The following is a 13,889-nucleotide window of genomic DNA, read 5'->3' as shown; positions in this document are numbered from 1 at the left end:
GCAAGTTACTATCTCCAAAACTAATGCAGATATTGATTTGAAACTTCACATGTGTCTTCGGGGTTATAAAACTAGTTGATAGCAGCAAGTCCCATAACTCTGACTTTCATTTTGGCCAAATTATGCCCCCTTTTGGACTTAGAAAATTCTGGTTAAAGTTTTGCGTGCAAGCTACATACAGCTATTTCTAAAAGGCATATAGATTTGAAACTTATTTTTTCTTTTTCTAGATCAGTTACCAACCTCACTGGGTCAAGACCCATAACTCTGACATGTATTTTGAGCAAATTATGCCCCCTTTTATACTTTGAAAATTTTGGTTAAAGTTTTACATGCAAGTTTCTATCTCCAAAACTAATGCAGATATTGATTTGAGACTTCACATGTGTCTTCGGGGTTATAAATCTAGTTGATAGCAGCAAGTCCCATAACTCTGACCTTCATTTTGGCCAAATTATGCCCCCTTTTGGACTTAGAAAATTCTGGTTAAAGTTTTGCATGCAAGTACATACAGCTATTTCTAAAAGGCATATAGATTTGAAACTTATTTTTTCTTTTTCTAGATCAATTACCAACCTCACTGGGTCAAGTCCCATAACTCTGACATGTTTTTTGAGCAAATTATGCCCCCTTTTAGACTTGGAAAATTTTGGTTAAAGTTTTACATGCAAGTTATTATCTCCAAAACTAATGCAGATATTGATTTGAAACTTCACATGTGTCTTCGGGGTTATAAAACTAGTTGATAGCAGCAAGTCATTAACTCTGACCGTCATTTTGGCCAAATTATGTCCCCTTTTGGACTTAGCCAATTCTGGTTAAAGTTTTGCGTGCAAGTACATACAGCTATTACTAAAAGGCATATAGATTTGGAACTTATTTTTTCTTTTTCTAGATCAATTACTAACCTCACTGGATCAAGTCCCATAACTCTGGCATGTATTTTGGGCAAATTATGCCCCCTTTTGGACTTTGAAAATTCTGGTTCAAGTTTTACATGCAAGTTTCTATCTCCAAAACTAATGCAGATATTGAATTGAAACTTCACATGTGCCTTCGGGGTTATAAAACTAGTTGATAGCAGAAAGTCCCATAACTGATATGCATTTTGGTCAAATTATTCCCCCTTTTGAACTTAAAACTCTTTTGATATTTAACCTTTTTGGGTAATATTTTCCTGCTTCTGGGACAATATTTCGAATAGTCGAGCTTGGCTGTCTTACGGACAGCTCTTGTTATTGCAGTGATAATATTAGTAGTACAGAATTGATTGAAACTGTTAAAGATAGAAGTGTCCAGCAGATTTTTCTTGATTAGACAAGATTCTTGGGATGGACAAAAAATATTTATGATGATGAGACAGGAAATAGGAAATTTTTGTTTGTTGATTAAGAGACTATTTCCAGTGTGTTGGTGTAGAGAGTATTGTCTACAAAAATTTTCCTCATAATTTCTAGCCCCTATTCTAATGGCATTTTACCAGTACTTCCCCTTATAAAGTCACTCTGGTAAAAAAAAGAGTCCAAGAGCAAAAAAGAAAAAGAAACAATTCTCAATCCTGAACTTAAAATTGCCAAAATTTATGGTTGTTCATATTTAGTGTCTTTCTTGGCAGTTTAAAATGGTTTTGCTACTTTATGAACTTTCATGTGTATTTATGTAAGTAAACAACTCCTGTTGAAAAAATATCAAAATGTCCATCAATCTTCCCAGCAATGCCAACCAGTATTCAAAAAATTATGTATAGTTCCATATATTTTAATATTTCTGAGTTGAGACATGAGGGAGATATTTACCAATTCCCCAGTAATGATGAAAGAAGATCTGGCCCCATGTTCACAAAACATTTTTCAGTTTCAGTGTAGTTTGAGATTTAAGTCTAGAAAGCAGATTTTACTAGAACAATAATTTAAGCACAGACATAATATTCACATCACAGAAATTTGTGGCATTACTAGTTGTGAGAATATTGGTCAAGATCTTAAAGGATGTTAATCAGTGTTTGGTCAAGTAATGGATTGGTTTGGAAATTGAACAAATGATCATTTACTCTTGTTTATGTTATTGAATATACAGTTGGAGCTCGCTATCTCTTACTCCCTTATTTAAAAAATCGGGCTACATGGAAGACATTTTCAAGTCCTGTCCCGAATGCAGGTGCATAACATGTCGTCATTTCTAGTCGAATTTCAGTTATTGCGAAGAAAAACGCTCAATCCCTTGGAATTGAAGAGACTGAGTTTCATCTGTACATACTGTATGAATATAAAGAACTGTTGTATAATATTTGTCAAAGATTTACATTGACAATAATATATTTAGCTGAAGTCATTACAAATGAAAGTGTGTAAAACTATATTAACTTCCATTGCCTGTCTTTGTTGCTCAATCAAGAATAGATTTGAAATAAAGAACCAAATTTAGGAAGTTACACACTGTTTTAACCCTTTTCATGCTGGACTGTGACGATTGCTTCTGCCTTTGCGACAAGTGTAGATCATGATCAGCCTGCAGGTCCGTGCAATTCAGTCAGTATCATGTGGTAAACACCCCTTTTAACAGTCAATGTTACTGTCCAAATTGAAAGATGGACAAGTTCATTATAGAAATTTAGCAGGCTAAGGGTTAAAATTTGCCTTTTGGTTCAGATTGTTGAAATATTGTAATATCTATCATGTACAAATGTAAAGCTAGAAATTATATTGAAATCAGAAGACAAGTCCACTTGGAGTATACGTAATTACAGAATAACGATAAAACTTGTATTTTTGATACAGATCTTATTTGTAATGGGTCTTTTTGTTCATTAAATACATCTCTAACAAAATGGACCAACATAAAAATGTCATCAAATGTTGATTAAATGAGAGTGACCTGTGACCTTTAATGGCAACTAAATATTCATGAACTTGGAGTGTTCCTAATTGTTTACCAGATTGTATGTATAACGCTAATCTTCAGGGATATTTAGTAAACTGTAGGAAACATCCAACATAGAAATTTGAATTTCTAATGAACATGCTAACAGAGTCCCATAACTGGTAAAGCATATTATTATTCAACTTTACAATATTACACACTGTGCCAATATGAGAAAAGCAGGGCCAATACAAGATATCAGGGCAAATATGAAATTCAAGCATTTTGATTGGTTCAAGAGAGAGGGCCAATACAGAGAAGTCACTTCACTTAGATTTTTAAAGGACACCATTTTGTTTTACATATACAACCAAGTCTGTTTTACTGGCTACTATTGAAACAAAGTTTTTGATCTGAACGTGCATAACTGCCATAAGGTAACTTAGAGTTCTTATGGTGTTGCCGCCAATATTCAAAAGTTGTTATTAATCATGTGATTTCATATTGGCCTAGTTATTTGTCCTTGGGCAATTGTATTGGTCCACGGCTTACGGCCTTGGGCCAAATTACGACAACCCTTGGACAAATAACAATGCCAATATGAATTCGCTTGTTTAATAACATTATACATATTATTGTAAACAAATACTTTTATATTTATTGATAACAAAGATAATAATTGACAAGTTTGATGCATCAAGGGCAAATATTCTCTTGTTTAGCACTAAATTACTAGTCATACACTTTTTATTTTGGTCTAAAATCTGAAATTTGAACATTTGTGTGACCAGTTAATAACGTTATGGTGGCTTATGTTATTCAAAAGGTACATTCAAAATATTTGATTATATTTAGCAAATACTACATTAAAAATTGGTAACAAAGTCCACTTTTCATATTTTGTTCAGAAGAAAAGGACACCCACTTAGCTGAGACAGTTGGTAAGAGCATTGGTCTACGGATGGCGGGGTCGTGTCAGTTCGATCCTCGGGCGGGGCGTATGTTCTCCGTGGCTATTTGATAAACAACATTGTGTCTGAAATCATTAGTCCTCCACCTCTGATTCATATGTGGAAATTGGCAGTTACTTGCGGAGAACAGGTTTGTACTGGTACAGAATCCAGCTAGGAACACTGGTTAGGTTAACTGGCGGCCGTTACATGACTGAAATACTGTTGAAAAACGGCATTAAACCCAAAACAAACAAACAAACAGAAGAAAAGGAAAGATAAGTCTATGGCCAATATTCAGTGCGAGTTGGTTTGGGAAATATTTGATGAAATTCATCCATTTATAAGATACATATTTATGATATTACTATCAGAAGGTGATCAGGGCTTAGTTACACATTACTGTACACATTAAGAGAGAACGTGTTTATTAATTTAACAAGTGACAACAATATTTCACACCTTAATAATTATTATGCATGCATAACAGACAACAGCCAGAATGTCTTGTTCATATGAATGGACAACAAATCTTGCCCAAGACAACAGCCAGCATGTCTTGTTCATAATGAATGGACAATGGATATTGCCCAAGACAACAGCCAGAATGTCTTGTTCATATGAATGGACAATGGATCTTGCCCAAGACAACAGCCAGAATGTCTTGTTCATATGAATGGAGAACAAATCTTGCCAAAGACGACAGCCAGAATGTCTTGTTCATATGAATGGACAAAAAATCTTGCCCATTGAGACAACAGCAAGAATGTCTTGTTCATAATGAATGAACAATGGATATTGCCCAAGACAACAGCCAGAATGTCTTGTTCATATGAATAGACAACAGATCTTGCCCAAAACAACAGCCAGAATGTCTTGTTCATATGAATGGACAACAAATCTTGCCCAAGACAACAGCCAGCATGTCTTGTTCATAATGAATGGACATTGGATATTGCCCAAGACAACAGCCAAAATGTCTTGTTCATATAAATGGACAACAAATCTTGTCCAAGACAACAGCCAGAATGTCTTGTTCTTATGAATGGACAATGGATCTTGCCCAAGACGACAGCCAGAATGTCTTGTTCATATGAATGGACAAAAAAATCTTGCCCATTGAGACAACAGCCAGAATGTCTTGTTCATAATGAATGGACAATGGATATTGCCCAAGACAACAGCCAAAATATCTTGTTCATATGAATGTACAACAAATTTTGCTCAAGACAACAGCCAGAATGTCTTGTTCTTATGAATGGACAATGGATCTTGCCCAAGACAACAGCCAGAATGTCTTGTTCATATGAATGGACAACAGATCGTGCCCAAGACAACAGCCAGAATGTCTTGTTCATATGAATAGACAACAAATCTTGCTCAAGACAACAGCGGAAGTATCTTGGTCAAATAAAAGATCACTAATTCTATACAAGACAAAAGCCAAGCAATCTTGTTAAATTAAAAGATTGCTAGTTCTCTCAAGCTGACCTGAAAATCGTCGTCATACAAAAGATCAATCACCTTAGAGAACAAGGTAATAAGGCATTATCTGCAGCTTACATTCAATGATCTTCCAGATTTGTCTGTGTAAGGTAATTACTTGAAAACATAGAAGACACAAAATGAAATTACTGGTTGTTATGGACATTGTTCGAAAGCAATCTCGAGACTGATTGCAAAACTGTTATGTCAGTCCATCGGAGAAATTAGCCCAACATTTATTCCTGAAATTTATCTTTCTTGAATTATTATAGTCGCTTTTGACAGTTCATATTGTAGAATATCCACTTTGCTGCAAGAAAAGCTAGTAAAATCTTGTTCCGGAAAAGAATCTAATGCCTATAACTCATGCCGGAAAAGAGGTCTGATTGATATCTCTAGCTATATCCTATTATCAAATGGGAAAATGATTGTTTCTTGATGGACATCTTATTTGCATGAGTGACTTTTTGTCCAATATATTGTGAGATTAGGCATCTTCTGAGAAAAATTCTTGGTTTATAAGATGTTACCAGCACACTGAAGTGACATGTCACCACCTCAATGAAAAAACTGTTTAACTGCATTAACATAACAGAGTAGGTAACCACTTTTATATGACAGTTTTGAAAAAGCTGACATATCTTTATGGCAATGTCTGTCTTTCGGCACTCTAAGTAGCTACCACTTTCAGACTTTACATGTTGACCCAGCAGCATTTGAGGAGAATTAGTCAAAATAGGACTAAGGTCAATGTCACAGTGACTTGGAGACTGAAAATGGTTTCCAGACTCTAGTCACGGTGCTAGCTTTAGCTGCCATTTTAGTTTGTGCATATAATATTACATCTGCATGAAGATCACTGGAGAGGATAAAACCTGGACTGAGAAATCCAGAAATTAAATATATGAGAATGGTCACATGATGAATTTTTTGTGAATATAATATGTCTCCATTATAATAAGTATTGCCAACCGCTGGACTGCCTTCTCCCTGTACTTGCCCACTTCAAAGAAGAGGGTGTATAATGTGCCCATGTTGGTTGGTCTGTCTGCACTGCTTTTTCCAGCTGTCCCACAATTTACAATACCGCAGTTAGGCTCCATTTTTCCAAATTTGAAGTAAAACAAATCCCAGTCCAAAGAAAAAATTCCCAGTTGAAATGAATTTTTGATTATACAAAGAAAATTCTTGCATTCGACTTCATCCATTACTATTTTTAGTAACATGGACTCTGCTCCTCAGCAAAAATTAAATAAATAATTTTGCCAGAATCTTACATGTTTTGTAAGTAAAAACTTTCAGAAAACATGGATACCTTGACATTATTGAATACTTATTGAAAATTTGTTGATAGAAAGGTCTTATACCATTAAAATGGAATACGTCACATATCTTTGCGGCCAGATTTTTTCCCCAAATACACACACACACTCTACTTTTTGGACATTTCAGTTGAAGTTATGGTGAAAACTTAGTGTACATGAAAAATGAAGAGTTACTCTATATCTGCAAGGTCTGTCAAGAATCAGCAACTTGGAAAAAAAATCCTGAAAAATGAATTCTCTAAGTTTCACTAATACTTTAAATTTGTAATTCATTTGCATATCTACCAGTAAAACTTGAAAATAAAGTTAAAACTACATATCTAAATCTATATCCAAACATCACAATTTACTTGTTTTGTCAAAACTTTTTTTTATCCAATTTTGATAACTTTTCCCCCCAAAATAATAGAAAGGCTTGGTTTCAGGTCAACGAATAGAGAATGGAAACAATTATTGATAACCTAAAATTGAGACATCAGTCATTTTAGTCAACATTGTTGGCCAATCTGACTAAAGTACTTGATCTTCTAAACGAAGATCTGAGAACGACCCATTCACATTCGTCTTCTGTATATTTTGGATTTCCAGTATTGCTATTTTTATTTTATCCAATCAGACGACCTGTTCGAATGTCAAAGAGTAAGAAAAATGTGCAGTCATTCCAGGGCTCGAACCCGGGACCCCTCGCTTACAAAGCAAGTGGCCTACCAACTGAGCTAACCGGCTATCTGAAACAGTATGACATAAGAATTGTAAATATCAAAAGTCAAGGCTACAGGCAGATTTGCAAGATGTTGTAAGTTAGGCTCTGATTGGCTAGCGAAAGGGTCATCAGAACGAGGCAATGAATAGGTCGTTCTCAGATCCTATGCGTAGCGTAATAGGATATGTACTTTAGTCAGATTGCATTGTTGGCTAGCTTTGCTGGCAGAACTTTACATCTGTGGTATTTATAATTACTGAAGTGGTCAGAGCAAGATATTATCAACTTGATCAAATTACTTTTATAAAAACAAGAGCTGTTTGAGGACAGCAATGCTCTACTATTCAACAGCCTTGTCAGTTGAAAAAGGGGCACCATTTTGTAAAAATACAAAACAGAGTTATGGAACCTGTACATAGCATGTCAGCTCATCATAGTGCATTCTCACCTTGGATCCACCTCATATATCATAGTGCATTTAGTATGCAAGGAAATAGAAAATTGTGCCTCCATCTGTGAGTGAGAAGCTTTGAACAGAGCAAAAGGAAATTGCCTTTAGATCCTGTTTAAGTTTTCATTCTTGGGGGAATATGATAATAATTAAAGCTATTTTCACTTTATTACATTTTAAATGTCCAGTTATTTGTTTCAATTACAAACAAGACAGATTTAAGACTGTGCGTGAATTTGCAGTGCAGAATAATGACTCTGGATGAACATGACTGGTTACAGTTTTGCATTTGGGTATCAAGTACATTTGATATACTTAATGCACCTGAGCCTTTTAATTAAATTTGAATTGATTCCCTTTCCATATTTATGATGACAATTCATTTTGCAAGATCTTACCTATCCTTATTGCTTAGAATTTCAATAGTGACATTGGCTTTCATTTAAGTCTATACTACTTGCTTTATGTATTTGAAGATAATGAATAAATATTAGTGTAAATGAATAAATGTTAGTGTAAATGAATAAATGTTAGTGTATTATATTTTTCTTTTTTGCAACGGTATTCTGTTTGTGGTTGTCAGCAAGCTCGTATTCTCAGTAACGCATCCTAAATGAGTAAAATATCCATATATACCAACGGAATGATATAGGTTTTATAATGATGGTTGTTATTGTGAGGAAATTATACCCATTTTTGTATTTGGCCATTCTTTTATACAAATTAGATTTTCACCTTATGAAAGATGACATAACTCACATAGTTTTTTTGTTTGTTTTGGATTTAATGCCATTTTTAAAAAGTATTTCAGTTATGTAACTGCGGACGTAACCAGTGTTCCTAGATTCCGTACCAGTACAAACCTGTTCTCCACAAGTAACTGCTGACTTCCCCATATGAATCAGACAAAATGTCTTTCATTCATCAAATCGTCACGGAGAACATACGCCCCACCCGGGGATCGAACTCACGACCCCGAGATCCATAGATGTGCACTCTCCCTATTTTGCTAAGCGGGCGGGCTTAACTCACATCGATTATCAAGTCTTTATGTTATATTGTAAAAGATAACATGACTCACATCGAGTATCAAGTCTTTATGTTATATTGTACAAGATAACATGACTCACATCGAGTATCAAGTCTTTATGTTATATTGTACAAGATAACATGACTCACATCGAGTATCAAGTCTTTATGTTATATTGTACAAGATAACATGACTCACATCGAGTATCAAGTCTTTATGTTATATTGTAGATCTACAAGATAACATGACTCATCGAGTATCAAGTCTTTATGTTATATTGTACAAGATAACATGACTCACATCTAGTATCAAGTCTTTATGTTGTATTGTACAAGATAACATGACTCACATCAGTATCAAGTCTTTATGTTATATTGTAAAAGATAACATGACACATCGAGTATCAAGTCTTTATAATGTGAAAGAGTAGCATAACTCACATTGAGTATCAAGACATTATGATTGTCACCTTGTGAAATATAACATGACCCACATTGTAAAATCAAGTCTTTATGTGACAATGTGAAAGATAACATTCACCCACATTCATGTTATAATGTGAAAGATAATGTGACATTTAGTATCAAGTCTTCATGTCACTGTGTAAGGTAATATTCATTCATAGTGTCAAATCGTTAAAGCTTCATGTTGCCTTATGAGGAGGAAACAATCAAATTTTAACATCATGTAACATAATTATTTGTGAGGGGAAATAAATCTAATTTTTACAAGTTCACTTAACATTTGGGGAAACAATCTATTTTAACAAGATCATTTAACATAGTGAAGGCATGAAATCTCATTTTGATAAGATTCTGTCACATTGTGAGGGAAACAAATTGTTTTTGACAAGTCGCTGTTACATTGTGAAGGATTTTTTTTTATTTTTACAAGATGCTTTTACATTGTGACGGGAAACAATTTTATATTTACAAGATGATGTTACATTGTGAGGGGAAACAATTTTATTTTTACAAGATGATGTTACATTGTGAGGGGAAACAATTTTATTTTTACAAGATGATGTTACATTGTGAGGGGAAACAATTTTATTTTTACAAGATGCTTTTGCATTGTAAAGGGAAATAGTCAGATTTTGACCAGATTACCACAATCTAATTCTGACAAGATCATATCACATTGTGAATGAATACAATGTACATGAGGTAAAACAATCTTAGATTTTGGCAAGGTTTTATGGCAGTAGGTGGCTTTTTGACAAGAAGTTTCCTTGGAAATGAGTGTTAAAACTAAATGAATGTGTTATAGGAGAGATCGCCATGACGTCACGCATAAATACCTGTTTATCTGGTGGTGGGTAATACAAATGTTTTTACACCGTTTGTGTATGGGATCTGAATTTTTAATTTTTAATAACTTTTTCGCTCATTTATGGATTTTAAAAATTAAAAAAGTTTTGAAATGCTTAGGATTTTCATATTTTCCCATTTAAATATCTTTTTAAAATGAAAATCCGTTTTAAATGACATAAGATTTTAATAGCGGGGTAGCGATCCTCCAAACATTTTGGAAAAACACTGTAAGTTAAGCGTTCATAATTAATCCATTTAATTTCGAATTTATAATCAAAAGTAATCAATAAATTGCTTGTTTTATAGACTTTCCATTGATCAAAAAATTATTGATATTATTTGTGTTTTAAGAAAGTTTAAGCCGTTAGAAAAACATCACTGTTTACAAAAAACATGGACGCTCGGCATCGGCCCACCCGGTCTTTGTCTTATCAGTTCTAAAAATAGAAAATACAATGGATTTGTTTACAAACACGATCACTCCTATAGGCAAAAACTTTAATGAACTTGATGCTAATGTAAGCGCAAAAAGTAAACAGACAATTATCTTAGCTGATTACAGCTATATTTAATTTTAGATATTGAAAGGTGTTGTTTTTTCTATGATTTTGGATACTTAGAAGCCTTTCTAAATATAATTAGTTTAATGGAGGTACCATGTTTTTCTTTTAAAAATGTGTTGCTTTGATGAAAACAGATTAAAAGTTATATTTTTAGAGAGATTAGAAATGGAGAAAAAATAAAAAAAAAAATATCTTGAAAGACTCATAATGCCTTTGATTATAACGTGGCTGCCACATTTTTTGTTGCAAACATGAAATACATTAATTTCTTTTTAAATCTTATTTTCGATAATTGTTTCCTCATAGTAACTGTTACTGTCCAAGGTTTGAATATGGGTTAACACAGTAGAGCGTATTACTCAATTTGATGTTTTGATTACATCCCTGTATAGTTTTAACTATGCAGTACTTTTCTAGCCATCTAAGTATGCACAACATTTATTTAGACAGGAACTTTAATGATAATTAACATAACAGATAGTCAAACTGACATTGAAAAAAATGTTTCAGGACAGCAAATATAATTATGATAAGTATACTGTCATTTTCTCCTGAAGTACTTCTCAGATTTTTCTAATAACATCTTTATATGGATCCAATTACAAGGATTTTTTTGGAGATATTTAGATGTATAATCAGATTGTTTGGGGGATATAATAATCAGTAGCCAGGATCGATACCTTGATTGAATATCAGTCATTTTCTTTATGGTCTAGGAAGATCTGCATGACATTTATCTTCAGCAATAAAAGATGATTGTGTTAATTGAATGTGTTTGATATAAAAGTTGGTCCATCTGCCCCTGGTGTTAGGAGTCTTTTATAGGTCAGTGGTTAATACACTTCAGGGCTCTTATTTGGCAAAATTTGGGGCCAAATATTGGCCCCATTCCCCCCTCAAAATAGTATGGTTTTTGATCCCCTTTTCAAAAAATTTCCCCCTCGAAAAAAAGAAAAGAAAAAGAAATGGCAAGCCAACAGAGGGATGACATCGACCGGCATGCACCATGTACCATAAACTTTATATTTACTTTATACTTACCACGGTCCGATTCGGACAGATGTTAGCGCAAGCATACTTTCTGTTCCCAGTTCCATAAAAATAATGTTGTTTTTACTTGGCAGAATTCATACAGCAGAGTTTATAATTAACAGAATTCAAATTTGGGTCAGTAAAATACAGGTCCAGGAAGCTTCTCCATGGAAGAGAGCAGTTACCATAGTATTACTGCATATTATCCTTTAAAATGTTCAATTCAGACAGTCATGTTTGTGCATGTATATTTATGCAAATGAGAATTATGATGGTTTGGTTTTGAGTAGTTTTCTTTTCTGGAGATGGTAATTCAACCTGTTTGTGGCTAAATGTATTAAAAGATCTTCAGTTATGTTAGAGAGAGATACAAAGTACCCTATAACGAAGTTTTCTGAGATTTGCATATAATTGTGGTCTAGACAATGTTGTCAGACTGTGCTCAGAATCAGTGCTTAATGCAGCTTTTAATAAATCAGCTGTATCAAGTTTATGGAGAGCAATCCTACTTGACCTTGTGTCGGCGTCCATGCCAGTGTAGGTTATGTGTCTACAACTTGGTTGAAGTTTTGAAGCGCTTTAACTTTAACACTGTTATTACTTGATGGATTTGCTTCAAATCTACGATAGTTATTCCTCATCATCACCCACATCATATGGCTTAAGGGCCAAAACTCTCGCACCTGTATTTTATGAATTATCCCCCTGCCACTTTTTACCTTTGTTGTTACTAAACGGATCATCACTCACATCATAATGACACAAGATCCATAACTCTGACACCAATTTTTCATGAATTATGCCCCTCTTTTACTTAGAATTTCATGTTTATTTTTTTATGCATTTTCATAATAGAAATTAAGGGTTTTATTCAGACTTAAAATAATTGTTCCATCATATGACACAAGGGTGATTACCCTCGCTCCAATATTTCATGAATTATCCACCATTTTGCACTTTCTCTATATCTCTGTTATTACATAATTAAAGTAGTTCTTCCTCATCATCATCTGCATGATATGAAACTAAGATATTAGGTCTTGCACAAATATTTCATGAAGTATAGCCCTTTTTACTTTGAGTTTCAGTTAAATTTAAGCCTTTTCACAATATTATCTCTATTATGAATGAATGGATTTGATTCAAACTTGAAATGGTTGTTCTTCACCACGGCCCATATCATATGGCTTAAGGTCCATAACTCAGGCATCAATATTTTATGGATAATTTTATCATGCCCCTTTTTACTTACAATTTCAGGTTAGAGTTTTGATGCTCTTTTTCTGTATCTCATTTATTTTGAATATTTCTGCAAGAGTAATTAACCATGTTACATAGTATGTGGCTGATAATATGGAGCAGCTACATGTATTTCAAGTTTTAATAAAATCCATTTAAATTTATGAATAAGGTCCCTTTTACTCTTAGTTAATATTTTATACACTGTTATTATTAAATACATAGAGGATAATTGTTGGTTTTGGTGTAATATCACGTTATAATTTCACCGAGTGGGCACCAAAAGTGATATTTTCACGAGTGGCGCAGCCACGAGTGAAAATAACAACTTTTGGTGTTCACGAGTGAAATTACCGTGATATTACATCGATACCAACAATTTTTCTGTTTATTTTATGTCTAAAACTCTACTTTTTTGTGTTTATTTCAATAAAATGTCGAAATTTGCGGGAAATTTTATCAGGAAGCACCGCAAAGATGACGTCATTTTAACGACGTCATCATCATATTGTTTCCGGCTTTCAGTACGCTCGGTAAACTTTTTGACGTTAATCCGGGTATCAGATTTGATAATTTTCACTGAGTGGCCAGTGAGTTTATCAAGATATAATTCACCGTTATATTTCGATAAACCACCGAAAAACATAAAATAAATTTGACTCAGACTTAAACTATTGTCCAATATAGTCATTCAAATTGGAGTTATTAAACACTCCAGTGATAGCTCCAGCTTCCTCAGTATTTTAGGACCTATTTCGCAATCCTGCACTGAAATATTTGAGAGCGCTGTCTCCTGTGACAGTTCTTGTTTAGGAATCAACTAATAGAAGAAACAAAAAACTAGAACTAATAAATTCTCAGAGCATAGCGTTAGCTTCCTGCACGTAATACAGTCGCAATATACTCGAAAGTTTTATTGGGAATGAGTCGTGTTAACGT

General features: G+C 33.8%; 2 protein-coding genes across 2 annotated transcripts in view; one reads left to right on the top strand and one right to left on the bottom strand.

The window, feature by feature from the left end:
• LOC128558903 (focadhesin-like) overlaps positions 1-13,889 on the top strand; it is a 322,592-nt gene that overhangs the window by 62,302 nt on the left and 246,401 nt on the right. The gene's annotated exons all lie outside the window — the stretch shown is intronic.
• The window catches only part of LOC123566128 (FMRFamide receptor-like), a 105,142-nt gene that overhangs the window by 3,033 nt on the left and 88,220 nt on the right, over positions 1-13,889 (bottom strand). The window lies entirely within an intron of this gene.

The sequence above is a fragment of the Mercenaria mercenaria genome, chromosome 8 (genome assembly GCF_021730395.1).
Source record: "Mercenaria mercenaria strain notata chromosome 8, MADL_Memer_1, whole genome shotgun sequence".
NCBI lineage: Eukaryota > Metazoa > Mollusca > Bivalvia > Venerida > Veneridae > Mercenaria > Mercenaria mercenaria.
The sequence above is the reverse complement of the archived record's forward strand: the minus strand, read 5'-3'. Positions and strand labels throughout refer to the sequence as shown.